This window comes from Perca fluviatilis, chromosome 14 (genome assembly GCF_010015445.1).
Source record: "Perca fluviatilis chromosome 14, GENO_Pfluv_1.0, whole genome shotgun sequence".
NCBI lineage: Eukaryota > Metazoa > Chordata > Actinopteri > Perciformes > Percidae > Perca > Perca fluviatilis.
The window spans coordinates 26,459,007-26,474,222 of record NC_053125.1 but is presented as its reverse complement, the minus strand read 5'-3'; the positions used below and the strand labels follow the sequence as shown (position 1 = coordinate 26,474,222).

The window sequence follows — 15,216 nt, the reverse complement described above, 5'->3', positions numbered from 1 at the left end:
GCCGTCATAACTGACGTTCTCAACTACAATTCAGAGTTGCTTGAACTGCAAAAATCTGTTTAAAATTATCTTAATGAATAATGCAACAGGAGCGAAGCATGTAAACTGCGCTGTTAGTTTATTCAGAATGGAACGGATCGCAAATGGATCTGAATGAAGAAACGTAAAAAAAAAACTCAAGGCTATTTCTCTGGGAGGGCTTGCCCGCTTGCCTCGCCCTCAGGGGGAGCCTATGCTTGGAGAAGTAACAAAAGAGGACGTTGAAGGCTGACTATCATCTTTTCTGCCATGGCGAGACTGCTTCATGTGTCTGTTCATCATCGACTTCTCCGTTTTATCAGCTGTCATAGGCGAACAGCGGCCGCACTTAATGCACTCAACAAAGCCGACACATATGTTGTCACTGCCCACGACTTGTTTAAAATGGTTCCATACCTCCGACTTTCCTCCAAACTTGCTCAATTCTCCCGTTTTTCTTTTTTTCTTTACATCCTCAAGCTCCATGTTGCACTTAAGCTCCACAATACAGCCCGCAGCCCCGGTGTGATGCGTGCGAGAGGAGGAGACTCCGCGCATGACACATGTTGCATTTTTTAACTGTAGTCCAACTTTTTGGACACATTTGTTAGGCTAATTTGGCCTAAATATAGCTTATTATGGCATAGCTTTCTCCCCACCCAATTAGGCTAAAGTAATGATAAAAAAACAAACAAATGCTTGATCAAGGGTCCGGCCCGGCCCGGCCCGGCCCGAGGATAGTGGCAGAAAATAACGGCGGGCTCGGGTCGGGCAGAGAATCTAAACTCTAAATATAGATAGATAGATAGATAGATAGATAGATAGATAGATAGATAGATAGATAGATAGAAATTACAACCCAAATTTCAAAAATCTGAAAATAGGATTAGGATTATAAAAAAGGATGCTATTGATTGTTGGTTAATTTGATGTGGAGGTAATTCTTCTCTCAATGGTGTTGCTGTGGGCTTTGAAACCCCACTTTACGGTAACAAATATTAAATGCATTACAGTTTTTTTTTAAAGAGCTGAAACATTTTCAACCAATACATTTTTTTTGTGAATTATCACCACCCTTTTTATTCCCTCAGGCCCCTCCTCCCTACGCCAAAACAGTGACAGAAATTTGAAACTGAAAACCAGTGACATTGTAAAAATCCTGACAGCGTTAAAAAAAAAATAAAACTTACTGAAAAAAGTCAGACATCAAGAAAAAATGTAGATTGACATTGAAAAACCTATCATAATGCAAACAAATGTCAAAGTGAAATAAAATAGCATTGTGAAATTATTACTTTTTGATGTTTGTGTTTTATATTTCAGTTCAACATTTTTCAGTGCCAATATTTGTTGTTTCTATGCCAATTTTTATTTTCAATAATACAGGTTACTGTTCTAGCGCCATATTTTCATGCTAATCAAATGTGTTTGTAGGTTGAAAGAAGCTAGCTCGGACCGCTGATTAGTTTGAAGTTTGGTGATATTTTGAGCCTTTTTAGTGGTACAAAATAGCAATTTGTTTTTACTTTCCCTGTGCCCCGAGTACTAGCGTTGTAAGCTGATCAGCGGTCCGCGTTAGCTTCTTTCAAGCTATAAACACATTCAATTTGCATGAAAACATGTCCCAGAGAGCGATGGAGTGGGTACACATCTATCATTAACCCCTAGGTTCGTTCTGCGCCGGAATTGTCCTTTAACAAATGTACGTTTTTTTTCTTTTGGTTTGGATGGAGGCAACTGAGGAGACACGCTTTGACTGAATACACATGTTAATTTATTACAGTAATGCAAATATACAAAACAACATAAAAGCCGGGTAACTTTAAAAAACATAGTAATATATTTATATTTTTGTCTGAGATGTAGAGGAGTGGAAGTAGAAAGTAGCAGAAAATTGAATTACTGTGCACCTCAAGTGCGGTACTTGTAGTATGCCAATAAACATGTAGACTGAAGTGGGCATCAGCAAAAACAACAGCTAAAATGTTTCCTCTGTTCAAATTCATTTTATATCCAGGATCAGGTTGTCTAGTACAGAAGGTATCACTTTAAGCATTAAATGTTCTTGTTTTGGGTGATTGAATTGGGCATTTTGCTTAACTAGGATCTGTTTCGTGTAAACTGTTGAATGTTGAGTGAATATACAGTAGATATGTTGAGGAATACTGCGTCATGAATTTGGGCGTCATGTAACAGTGTGACTCAGAAGGGTTGATTTAATTTAATATATGCCATGAAACATGACGAGCTGAACAACTCCGATGAAAGACACGCCCAGCTTAGACAGAGAGTGTGCCACGACTACACTATGCTCAAACACTGTGCGCCATCTTGCTGAGCTGGTTGATTAAAGTCCAGGTAAGACACCCCAATTCTTTCTTTGTACAGTATGGTCTTATGTTTATGATACATTATAGATATAAATGGCTAAAAACTACTTATCTAAGCCAAACACTGGAACATGAGAAGATGAAATGTAAAGAATTACTTTTTTTTTCAGTTCAAGCTAAAACAATTCTTTCATAGTACGTCTGTAGGTACTTATAACACTGAGTAATAAATACATAAGTTTGTATTGTTAATAGCCATCTTGACATTTGCTTGGTATTAAAACAATGTCAGTCAATGTCTAACATCTTGATTAAATCATGATTAATTACAGAACACTTTGATGCTGAAATTAACTCATCAGGTCACCGGGTTTTTCAATTTGTGTTAAATTATCTCTGTGTCGAGAACTTTGTGAACTTCTTTATTGTTTAATTTCTTCTGTTGTAGGCAGTCAACATATTAGCTCTTTGCTGCCCATCCCCCAACACTCCATTTAACCACTCCCTGAGAGGTAAGCTTTACACGTGAACAGCTAACATCACATACTGTACTCCCGTCCAGCTGTATACCAGCAGAAATAATGTTTTGTAGCTACTTGAATCTGTCATTGTATAGTAGGGAGAGATAAATAAAGCTTATTTTATGATATTTTTGCAGTGATTACGTTCTAAAGCAAATATAATCAGTAGCTGAAAGGTTACTAGATTACTCTAGTATTGATTTTTTGGCTATTTTAAGGCCCCGTCCACACGTACCAAAACAATCTTTTTTTTACCCGTCTTCCCTGGATTCGTTTCAAGAATAGTTGCGTCCAAACGAATCCACTTGTAAATGACTCAATACGCTACTTCATATGCCAGGCCTATAGGCGGCGCTGTTTCTGCTACAGAAATTTACCAAAAAAAACGGAGAAGAAGAGCATAGTCACTTCCACTTCCCATCATAACATGACTAGCTAGATTATCATTTTCTCTTAATATATCCGTGGACTATAATAACTTTCACCACTGCTCATTTTATAAAGGTTGCCGCAAGAAAACGTGTCTTTGTTTACGTTGTATAATATGCTGTTGGATTGCTTTTTATTTTGCATGATTGCGGCGCGCTAGCAGCGAGCTAACGTTAGCGCGCTAACGTTCGCTAGCTCTAACATCGGCAGTCAAACAAACATCAATGATCCATGAATGATGTCTTTTTAATAATCTATACGTTTTTCTTGCAGTTGCCTTTCTACAATAAGCCGTGGTAAAAGTTACTATAATCTGTTCAGGGAGTTGATAAGCAGACAGATTAGCTAGCTAGTTGATAAGTTATCTACTTCCACTTTATAAACAGATAGCCATAGCAGCTAACGTTAACGTTACTTCGCTGCTGGAGCGGTCAGCTACTTTAGCGGTCAGCTACTTTAGCGATGTTTAACGTTGGCTACATAACGTTAGCAATATATCTTGTGTAGAATCCAGAGGGAAGGGTCAGGGAGCAGAGTATTTAGATGAAGTGAGCTGGTTTGACCATGGAGATGGGACATGCTCGCTTAGCTTCACCGCAGTTGTGTGCGTCAGCGGCCGTGGGAGAGGGTGTAAAAGAGGGGTGTGGCGATGACATCATCGATACGGATCCGTATTCACCATCCATACGAAGCCAAACGAGAGCCGTTTTCGGATTTTTTCACCCTGAGACCTGGTTTCAAAAAAGTGCGTTTTCAGGCAGTGCGTTTGCAGGATTCGTCTGGACGGTCGGCCCAAACGATGCAAAACGTGCGTTTGCACAAAAAAACTTTTCCGTGTGGACGGCCCCTAAGATGGGGGGAGAACAGTTCCCTTTGTGTGATTTCATTTCAAGTAAAGTTGGGCTTTGTTGACTGCTTCACGACCCATTTTAAAAATAAAAGAGAGAGATTCACGCTACCCAGTAGCCGCACTGAACTGCAGGCTGCAAGATGGGTGTCTTGTGCAAAAGAGAGGTAGTAAGAGCGGCGGTGCAGAGAGAATTAAACACTACATATTTTTATATGTTTACGTTCCAACGCTGGGTTTTTACAGGCTTACAGGTTATTGCCCACTGACATTTCCAAAAGATCACATAATTTGTCCCGCCCCCAGCTGGTATTGACCCAGGTCGTGTGCGATTCACATTTAAATCAACCCTAGCCTGATCAAACCCACCTGGCGACCTGGGTCACGAAGCTGAGTAGATCGAGGAGGGTTACCCCATTCAAACACACGGTCAACCTGGGTATAACCCTGGTTTAGCCATTGGTGGGAAACAAGTTTAAGACTTATGTAGCTTGTTATGTAATTATATTGCAATATAGTACCACAATGGCTTTTTTTTTTACAAGATTTCCTCACACTAGAGTGAGATTGATTAGGATTGGAGTAAGAATTACAGGGTAAGCCAATCAGAGGCAGAGTAAGACAGAATAGGACGGGACATGATTCGCCATCCTAGGAAAAGCAAATTTGCATTAGGGACGGAAGGCAGGTCCTTCATCAATTCACAATGTATGTTCCAAAACGATATTTTTAATTAATTCATACAAGTGAACTGTCAATATTATGGTTGGTTTGGTCAGCAATCCTACTACAAGCCTTCTAGGCTACTACTACTACTACCAGCAGAACAACTGCACCCAGAAAAAGCACGTTTTACAACTCTGTGAAAGAGTGTGTTTATTTTCTGGTTGTTCAACAGATTTGATAGGTGGATTGACTCATGTAAAAATAACATGAAGTCTGTCATTTCCTCCTCTTTTTCCTCTCTGCTCGGTCTTGTGTGTGCTAAGACGCATTAGAACTGACAATAATTATATTTTCTTACTTACTGGCCAATTATATATATATGGGCCACCAATATATAAGGGTGTCACGATTTCCATTTTAATTCGAAATCAAGTGAATGAATGAAAGTTTATTGGGTTACTGAACATAGAACGTAATATATGTACAGCAAATTCATTAGAAACAAGGGTGGTAACCGAAAAGGTGTAGGCTGAAGCCATGGCTTATTACGCTCTCAAAGTCACACTCTCGAACTTCAAATTAAAAAATTAACTCGTCAATGCTGCCACTCCCCCATGTCACGTCACGTGTTGAAGTGCTGCGAGTCAACGTCCTCTAACTTAGCTACAACCAGTCAAAAGATAGCTTGGCAACTGCAGATGCAGGAGACCCATTGACAGAACTTTCACCCCCTCCTCTTTCACTGAAGTCGCTGGTGTGGAAGTATTTTGGATTTCCAGTGAGTTCTATTGACAACGTTTGCGACAAAAAAAGCCACAGTTCACAAGCTCTGCTATGTGCATGTACCATATTCTTCCACTGGCAGCACGACTAACATGGCAGCTGTATTCTCAGTAACCTGACAATCAGCAAGAAACAGGTTTGCTTATAAATCTAAAATAGTTTTTACAGCACGGTTTGGCTTAGTTATTAATGTAATGTCGTTTGCATCGTCGGTAATGCTTTTGTTACTTGTTAATTTATTGACAAATCGTTTCGGCTATGCTTTCTAACGTGATGTCATTGTGCTAACCGAGCACCGTTAGCCTTTACAACAGAGCCACTTCATTACACTTGTTAGATAATGTTTCATTACAGAGTTCTGTTGATTTGTGTTTGTTACTGTGTGCTCGTGGTGGAATATAATGTAAACAGAGATCGGTGTATCGGAAATTCAAGGCCAGGTTGATTTTGCAGTCCCTTTAGTGGACAGAACGTGTAACAACAACCACATGCTTATTTTGGCATTGACAATGGTGTACTACATATTAATAACAGGCTGCATTAGAGCATTAAATCTTCAAATATTATTCGAATAATGGCAATCTGTGCTTTAAAAAAAAAACAGACACGAATCGAACCATGACTTTAGAATACAAAAATGTAATCAAATCAAGGATTTGGAGAATTGTGACACCCCTACCAATATATTGTGCATCAGTATTGTGAAATGTTAATTGAATTGATTTTTTTGTGAATACTGGCTCATGGATTAGCGCTTGTTGTAACAGTGTGTCAAGGGTTAATGAAATATAAACCCATATAAAGACACACCCAGCGTAGAGAGTGTGTGCCACAACCTAGTTCTGCCACAGCATGCCCTTTTTTTCATTTTTATTAGAGACAGTTACTTAAAGTCAAGGTAAGACACCCAGGTTATTTCTTTAATTATACAGTATGGTGTTATTATTGTCTGTTTATGAATACATTCTAAAACATTGATCGTATAATGAAACTGTGAGAAAAAGGGATCCAACAATTACATTTTCATTCAGTTCCTATCTGCTAGGTGTGTGTTGACGGTGTCAAACACTTGACACACTTGCCCAAAGAATGTGACAAAGAGGGGGGACCAGTCAGAAGTACCAATTAAAGTGTTATTGCTAAACAAACAAAATAACTATTCACAAAACCTGAGCTGTGGTGAGTAATCAGTGGTGAGTGGAGTGTATGGATGAGTGAAGAATGTGTGGATGAATGTTGACTGCAACAAAAGTGGCAAAGCAGGGGAGGAGGGATATGTAGCCTAGGAGAGACAGACAGACAGACAGACAATGAGACAGGGCTGTTGGATATAGACCCTGTTTCACCTGGCACTGACATCCATCCTGATTGATCAAATCACAAGTGGACGGCTCTAAGTACAGGTTAAAACACTCAGGACACATTGAAGATGCATTGAGATCGGATTGCAAAAAACGCATTTTGAGTTGGTTTGAACGGGAATGTGTCCTGTGTCCATATGAAAGACTGCATACTCAACTGTGAGCTGAAATATGTAGGCTAGCCTACTCATTCAATGTATTTCTATTGTCACAGAAACAACTGAGTGAATCGGGTGTTCTGGATCGTTACCATATTTTGTTAGTAGTGTTTCTGTGCTTTTGTTCCTAAATGCTGTCTCCGGCTGTCTTGGGCTCTCTGCAGCGCTGTTGCCTTAAAAATAAGGTTATTTTTAGTTTCATAAAACATCCCCAAATTCACCAATATAGGACATTGGGCTACTGCAAAACTTCCTGCTCTTATGTTATCTCCTTCTGTTACTTATTTTTCTCGCATTACCAGAACTACAGCGCTGTTTGGAGTTGCATGTGAAATGCGTGATAGCAGCATCTGTGAAACAGATTTTATTTCCAATAAGTTCTTCACAATAAAAATATTTTTTTGAATGCTTTTATTATGAAGCAGCTAAATCAGGAAATGTTGGGGCTTTATCAGCAGTAATGTAACGCAACTCCTATAAGCAAACATGAAACCTAAAATAACTTCACTTCAAACCACAGAGAATCCGTTAGAAGCTACTAACATACTGAAAGCTGAACACTGAGACTTTTAAATACATAATTTTCATCTGCACAGGTCCTGCCACTCGTCAGTAGATCTCCTTATGTCTGCACCATTTTATATAGCCTACAGTCTACAGTAGGTCGGCACTCAGACTGTGGGCAGTGCATTTTTCACTCAATTTATGTGAAAGTAACCACTGACATTATAAACACACAACCAGCCTATGTGGAAACGGAAATGATGTACATTTTCATTTGCACATAGTGTGGGGTAGTAAGATTCTATCATAAGTTGTCAATGAGGACACATTTGGAGACACATTTGTTGGGCCCACACAGTATGGTTAGACACTGTTCTGTGGACAAAAGCCTCAGAGCATCTGCCTCTGAGACAAAAGAAATCATGACCAACATGTGGGCATCCTGGACATCCTGGATTAGCGGCCTGCTCGTGAATTCCAAAGCCTGTTCCACCAAACTCCTAGAGGAAGGAGAGGTCACAAAATGGCCAGAGGGAGGGGCTGCAGAAGGTCGTTCGCACCTTCGAGAATTCTGAGTATTCCCGTTGGTTCAGCAGGATCATAAACACAGCATGGAGCCATGTCCAGTTAGCCTCGTGAGAGCGTCCTGATCTCGGGAGCTCCAGATTTCCACTCCCAGATCAGTCTGGCATCTTGAGATAGAGAAAATATGGAGCCGTTTGCCAAACGACCGGGCCAATCAGCATTGGTTTTGAGGCGGGTTTAGGTCGTGATAGAAAGATGGTTTATCCAATCAGCTAACCAGTATTTTCAGACAGCGGTAGCCCTAATTCTGTTAGCTGCTCGCTAATGCTTTATTCTCTTGGATCCTTCTTTTGGAATATGGACCGGGAACCTGAAATGGAGCCTTTTATTCCTAAATTCTCGTTACATAAACGGCAAATATCTTTTACCAACATGTTGCTTGCTTGCTGAGCTAACGAGCTATGCTTTGCCTGCAGCAGCAGGGGCTTGTGGTTGTATTTTCATACGCTTCGTTGATCTGATTGGTTGATTTGGCCCGTCTTATCACCAACTAGATGATAGACAGATGGTTCATCCAATCAGCTAACCAGTATTCCCTTCCCAAAAGTTCTCCAACGGAAAGTTCCCAGATGGATATGCTGAGCAAATACAAAGCAATCCATCTGGCGGAGTCAGGTTAATGTCCAGTGGCCTGAGCTATAAAAGTTCACGTCGCTCTCCCTGTCTTTGCTTTCCACCTCAACTCCAGTTAAAACAGGTCAGCGCCCAAGCTTGTGCTAAAACTTCCATTTTTGAAACAAAGTGGATTTAACTGGATCCTATGAAAACCCGCATGCGAATTGTGTTATGATATTAATGTGATTTAGATTGATAAGCGCTACTGGTGCTCCTTGATTTATTAATCTGATTGAGCCGCCGAATCCGATCTGTTTTGCTGTGAATGTATTTTGATCACGATACTCGTTGATGATGTGTTTGATAGTGTAGCCAGCTTGTGAACTGAAAATGCTAAATTGCAGCTCCCTCCACGGAGTTTAGTTATTGCACTGAGTGAGATAATCAGGGTTCAAAGTATCTTTCTTGTCTTTCTTTCTCTAAGTGTGCTTCTTTCTTCTTTCACTAACCTCACACACCCACATGTACACGCACAAACATGTTGTGAACAGCAACAGTCTTTCTAGCTTCCAAATACACATGAACAGATAAGCTAAATGGCTATCTCTAGCGAAATCTGTGTATATCTGTTTCTGCAAAACGTTAGCCTGAAGAGCTAATGGCTGAACCCTAGTCACGTGAGTTCGCAACACAGCTTCACAACTGCGAGACGTAGTGTGTTCTTTTGTCTGCAACACGTGTTTTACATAAGCTAACTGGCTAACACATAGCCTAGCTCGAACAAGCAAACGGCTAATCTTGGCTGTAGGCTAGCAACCCCTGGGTTTCGTCACACCCTTCCTCCTCACAATAGAGCTTAGATTGGGCCCAAAAAATCAAGCCCGACCCAGCCCGAGCCCGTTCACGTTGTGTCCAAGCCTGGCCCGGCCCGACACATTAACTGGAATTATGAGCCCGAGCCCGATTTCAACCCGACACTTTTTTAATCCGTGGGCCGTCATAACTGACGTTCTCAACTACAATTCGGAGTTGTTAATGTTCACGTTAAAAACCGTGTGCAAGCACTACGGTTACGCGCAAAGTGTCACGGTTTTACCTCCCGGAAATCTGGTCACCCTACACTAGCTAGTAACGTGTGATATACAGTGGAAAGTTAGCAAGCTAGCAACATACAGATAAACTAGCAGCTTCACATCACAGGGTCAAACGGTTAACATTCAGTACTCATTGCAGACTGAAACAACTCAGGAATAACTTCATCTGCTGCAACAACAGCTAAATAGAAAGAGTACAAACTTACATCGTCTCTGACTTCTGAACAGGCAACCATAATGAAAAGAAACATGAAGCGATCTCGGGGATTTCTTACGTTACCTACGTAATTAGTATGTAACTGACATAGCCGTAACACACACATAACTTAAATAAAAATACTTCATCTTCGAGGCGTGAAGAATTGGCAACGGTCGAAAAGTTCAAGGGGGCCGAATACTTTTGCAAGGCACTGTATCGGAGTAAAAGTATTGTAACGGCTGGCAGGATGCCATTGTGTTGACTGTTCTGCACGGCAGTGCAAAGGATCATGGGACTAGGTTATTAGTGTGTAAATTATGTTCTGTTAGTGTTTTTGTTATGCATTTACGTTACCTAGGTTTTAGTCTTGATAATGTGTTCATGTTTATTTACATTTGTTGGGTAAGCATGACTGAAACACTGGGGTAGGTTGATGACCTCTGTGTATCGCGTGTGTGTAGCAGTTGAATAAACTTCCACAGAGTTCTACATCTCTGGCTCTTTGACTTCTTCCACGTACCTCGCTACAGTATTTAACTCATTGAAAATATGTACTCAAGTAAAAGTGGAAGTAGGAGAAAAAAATAATACTCAGATACAGAGTACAGATACAGCCTTTTTGTAACTTTGACTGGCTTTGTTTTTGAAAGGTTCTACGCAAATAAATTTGCCTTGCCTAGCACATCTGCATTCAGCCACTGCCTGAGGGTTGGGTGGAGGAACACAAACACCTCTGTGTATTTACGTCGAATGCCAGCTCAACACAGTCAAAACAGGGCATTTTAAACAGCCTTTAAACCATTATTACACTTTAGAAGCTTTGCCTTGTATTGGATTATGGATACAATATTGTAACGTTCCTCAATAAGCAGGTGGTGTTAGCTAGTTTGTTGCAATTTTATATAGCCTGAACACAGGCTACTGTGGGCTGTAGCCAACATTAAAAAAAAAGAAATACACTGCCCCCATACACACCTTAGCTATCCGCCAACTACAGGTGTGCAATCTCCCGTGGCTCCCTCTCATAGGTAGCTGACATGCAGAGAAGCTTCACAGCATCTAAAATGACAACATGTTCACTTCACTGACTTCAGGAAATCTTAGCATTCCACTCAACACCACCAATCTGGACTGGACTACTGTCTGAACAGTAACACTCTGAACATTTAAACATGAACAGTTAAACACAGTCCCTTACAATATATTGAATTCAGCCAATTCTGTGCAAAAAAAGACAGCTGGTGATTGAGATGCTCGGCGGCTAACAACAGTCTCCGGCAGCTTCAGTCCAATCCCTAGTGTTTACACAAAACAAAAATTAACACCAAATAAACCTAAAAGGTAACTTATGGGCTGAAATATGTGCCACCAGAAACTGAATTTGAATTATTTATATTTGAATTGCTAAACTTGAATCATTGCATTGAAAAACTGAATCTGAATAGTATAATTTGATATTGAATTTATTCGTTTGTAACTGAATTCCAATAAAATTTGATCATCACTGAAAATTCAACTCTCTATATATCCTCACATTCAGTTCTCACTATTCAGATTCAGATCAGCAAATTCAATTTCAAGTTACTGAGACAGACATCCGGGTACTTGGAGGATGAAGGAAGAGCAATTGTAAAAAAGTATACAAAATTCAATTTCAAATTATGCTATTCAGATTCAGTTTTTCAATGCAATGATTCAAATTAAACAATACAATTTCAAATTATGTGATTCAAATTCAGTTTTTCAATGCAATTATTCAAGTTTAGCAATTCAAATTCAAATATAAATGATTCAAATTCAGTTTCTGGTGGCACATATTTCAGCCCATAGTAACTCCTACCGCATTTAGCCCACAAGCAGAGTTTGAGTCGATCCGGAGGGAAGACGCTCCGAGAATGCAAAGTGCACAAGCAGCTACCGGTGCTACTCTCTTTGTATTGCTGTGTGACCTCGGCGAGGGGGGGGGTGAACCTGCCAGCCGAAGATCTACAAACGTTTGATACATAGTAAAATAACGGCCGCGAATGACTGCAACAAAAAAATGAGTGTAGACGCCCGAGCAGACAAATCACAATGAGCACAACCCGGAAGTGCAGCGTGCTCCCATCACCAACGAGCAAGAAAGGCAGTGGGAGGACTACTGGCTGTTTTTATACAGGGCTCCGCCGTTATGATTGGCCAGAAGCACGCAGGTAGTTATGAGCTGAAACTCATACTGCTCAGACTGATCTCTCATGAATTGGCGTATGTATGACACGCCAAAATCGTATGCCATTTTGCCGTTTTATCAAGACCCATAATCCCTTTTTTGCGTGTATATCAACGCAATTCGGCCGTTATTGACCTACATTACTATTGAATTTTCACCGTAGCGAGTAGTATAAAGAGACGGAGGACCACATAAGGAGGTTGGTTGGTGTGGTGGATGGGTAACACACAGGGCTTTCACCTGGGAGGTCTGGGTTCACATCCTGTGTGGTGGTGTTTTTTTTTTTTTGTTTGTTTTTAAGCCTTCCCCAATGTTTCTTGTTTTTGTCATTATTTTCTGTGTTTTTGTCACTTGTTTGTGTTACTAAAGCCTTTCCCTGTGTTCTTTTCCTTAACCCAACTTTTTTTTTATTTTTTTAACGCGGGTGTGACGTTCTCGCGATAGTACGTCGCGTTCTTACGATAACACGCAACGTGGCGACGCCACGTGGTGGGTATGTTTACATCTCCTGTATACAGAGTAGACATACACGTGGATAGCTGAAAATGCGTACAGATAACATGCCATTTGGCTTTAGGAAAGTGGCGTGTATGTTTGCGCAAGTCATGATGCCATGTTGTATTGCTACAATGGCATAGATTTAGGTATGGGCAGCAGAGACATGTCTTTGCTGGATTAACACCAGTCACTTATTTTTATCCTTATATTTCAGGTGTAAGGTTTTAGTTGATTTACACATAAATTGGTGATGTTTTCAGCGATAACCATTATTTGGTCTCACTTGCAAACACCTTGTGACAATATGAACCTATGGCACTCGAGGGGCGGAGGCAGAGCAGAATGCAGGGCAGGGCCTTGTTGAATATTCACCGATTTCATGCAAATATCACCAGTTAACAGGATCACCAGCTAAACTGGCACACCGGCGATTGCCTAGGGCCTCAAATGTGTTGGGGGCGCCGTGTCGCCCTTAGGTCTACTTCCCATTAATAATAGAATTAGAACGACAAGCAAAATAAAACGTGTTTATTAAACATGATCATCCTATGGCGCCCCCTCAGCCACACGTTTACTTGTCAACCTTTCATGACGTGACTTTTCCGTCTACGGGTCAGACTCAAACACACGGAGCTCTGAAGCAGACCTGTGCGTCGCTTAGTGTCCACTTTCGCTGTAGAAATAGAGACGAGCAGCGGCACAGACACGGAGCTGCTTCAGCGCCCCTTCCCTCGTCTGTGTAGCTTCAGGTTTATAATGGACGCGCTCTGCTGTGGGCATGCTGCGGCAGATGTGTCCCTATTTCTTTGTAGTTTTGTGTTTCCACCTCCGATGTAGAGCAGCGTACAGCCACTTCCCTAAACTGTCTCATTCAGAGACCAGCATCCCAAATGGGGCTCTGTGTCTGTCAGGAGGTCTGACATCTACCGTCTCAGCAGAGCAATCATGTAATGCACAGCAGACTGTGGTGCAGGTGGATTATTTTCTGAAATATAGTGACTTTATTCCTATAATAGTCTATTGTATTATCACTTTATTTTTCTCACAATATCACAACTCCTCCAAACCTCAGAGAACACAGATGAGATACTGTATTTTGAATGTGCACAAAGTTTTGAACATGAGCAGAAATCTTGTTCAAACACATCTGAAATATTACAGTCGAGGGGTTTATTAGTTCATTAAAATGAATTAATGTATCATTCAGGTGAATAATTTTAAGATGCACATTTAAGGAGGTTACTTCCTCAACAAAAGAAGCAAAAGTGGGAAGAGTAAATGATGCCTAGGCTACATGTGTGCTGACTCAGATATAATTAGAAAAGTCAATCCAAAGGAGAATAAATAGATGAAAGCAATACAGAATGCCTGAGAGCCTTACTGCAAAATATTCCATTATGTTTTTATATTTGGATTGTAATCTCTGTTTCCCTTTAGATAAAGATATTTCCAGCATAAATTGATTCAGAAAAAGGTTAAAAAAAAAAAGAAAATAGTGCATAAAAATTCACCAGAACGCAGGAAATGAAGTATTTAATGCTCAAAATTTCGAGGGGGTGGATCCCCAGACCCCTCCACATCATAAGTCACCATGCACACAAATCTGGAAACAAAACACTGGCCTTTGGGTTGCCAGACCAGTTATGATTAGACCAAGTGTTGGTGCCATCTAACTTACATTGAAGCTAGAAACTAAAATGAACATACATTACTACTCTATTGCTGACACAGCGCTGTGGAGATCTGGCAATGTGAGCCTGGGGGCGGGGGAGGGGCACAAAACTCAATCTCGCCTAGGGCAACCAAAGGGCTAGAACCGTCCCTGAATGCAGTAGGCAGTGAGAAAGTGAAAATGGAACTCGTGACCAGAAAAAGTGTTGTTTGGCAGTACTTTCAGTCAAAAGAAGGCCATTCAAGTCCAGCTACATGTTCAATTTGCAATGACGATTTGTCCCGTGGTGGCGAGGACCCTAAACAATACACAACATCGCCGCTGTTAAAACATTTGGTATGAAACATCTGAAAGAATACGAGTTGTGCATGAAGGAATCTACAGACAGCAGCCAGAATGCAGAAACTTAAGGGAAAAGGAAGGACAGTCACAGCAAAAAACTGGTGTTCACCAGACATTGCCTGTCCCGGCCTATCAGTTGTTCTCTCAGCAAATGGGTCTCCCTAAAGCAGAGCGACCAAACGGCCGGCTGCTGTTCGTTAGCTAACGTTAGCTTTTTTCATAATTTCACCCACCACATGCCTTCATCATATACTGGTTAGTGAAAATTTGCCAAACTAAATTGTCACTCATCTGGCGAAAGCGATGTGCTTTCCTACGATGTGAAAAGAGCGTGTGAATTCAACATTAAGTTGTTACATTTAAATACTGAGGCTGTGGATGTTGTTTACTTCATTAATGTGTTTACTGTGTTAATGGACTGAGGATGGGAGTAGGATTCGGTATT

The 15,216-nt window shown here is 40.8% G+C and overlaps 1 protein-coding gene across 1 annotated transcript in view; it reads left to right on the top strand.

Moving 5' to 3' along the window:
* The first annotated feature begins 2,295 nt into the window (after positions 1 to 2,295).
* The window catches only part of LOC120573374 (serine protease FAM111A-like), a 30,972-nt gene continuing 18,051 nt past the window's right edge, over positions 2,296 to 15,216 (top strand). Inside the window, exons 1-2 of the mRNA XM_039823080.1 lie at positions 2,296 to 2,376; positions 2,797 to 2,860. The gene's annotated coding sequence lies outside the window, so the exon portion shown is untranslated. The remainder of the gene's footprint in view (positions 2,377 to 2,796; positions 2,861 to 15,216) is intronic.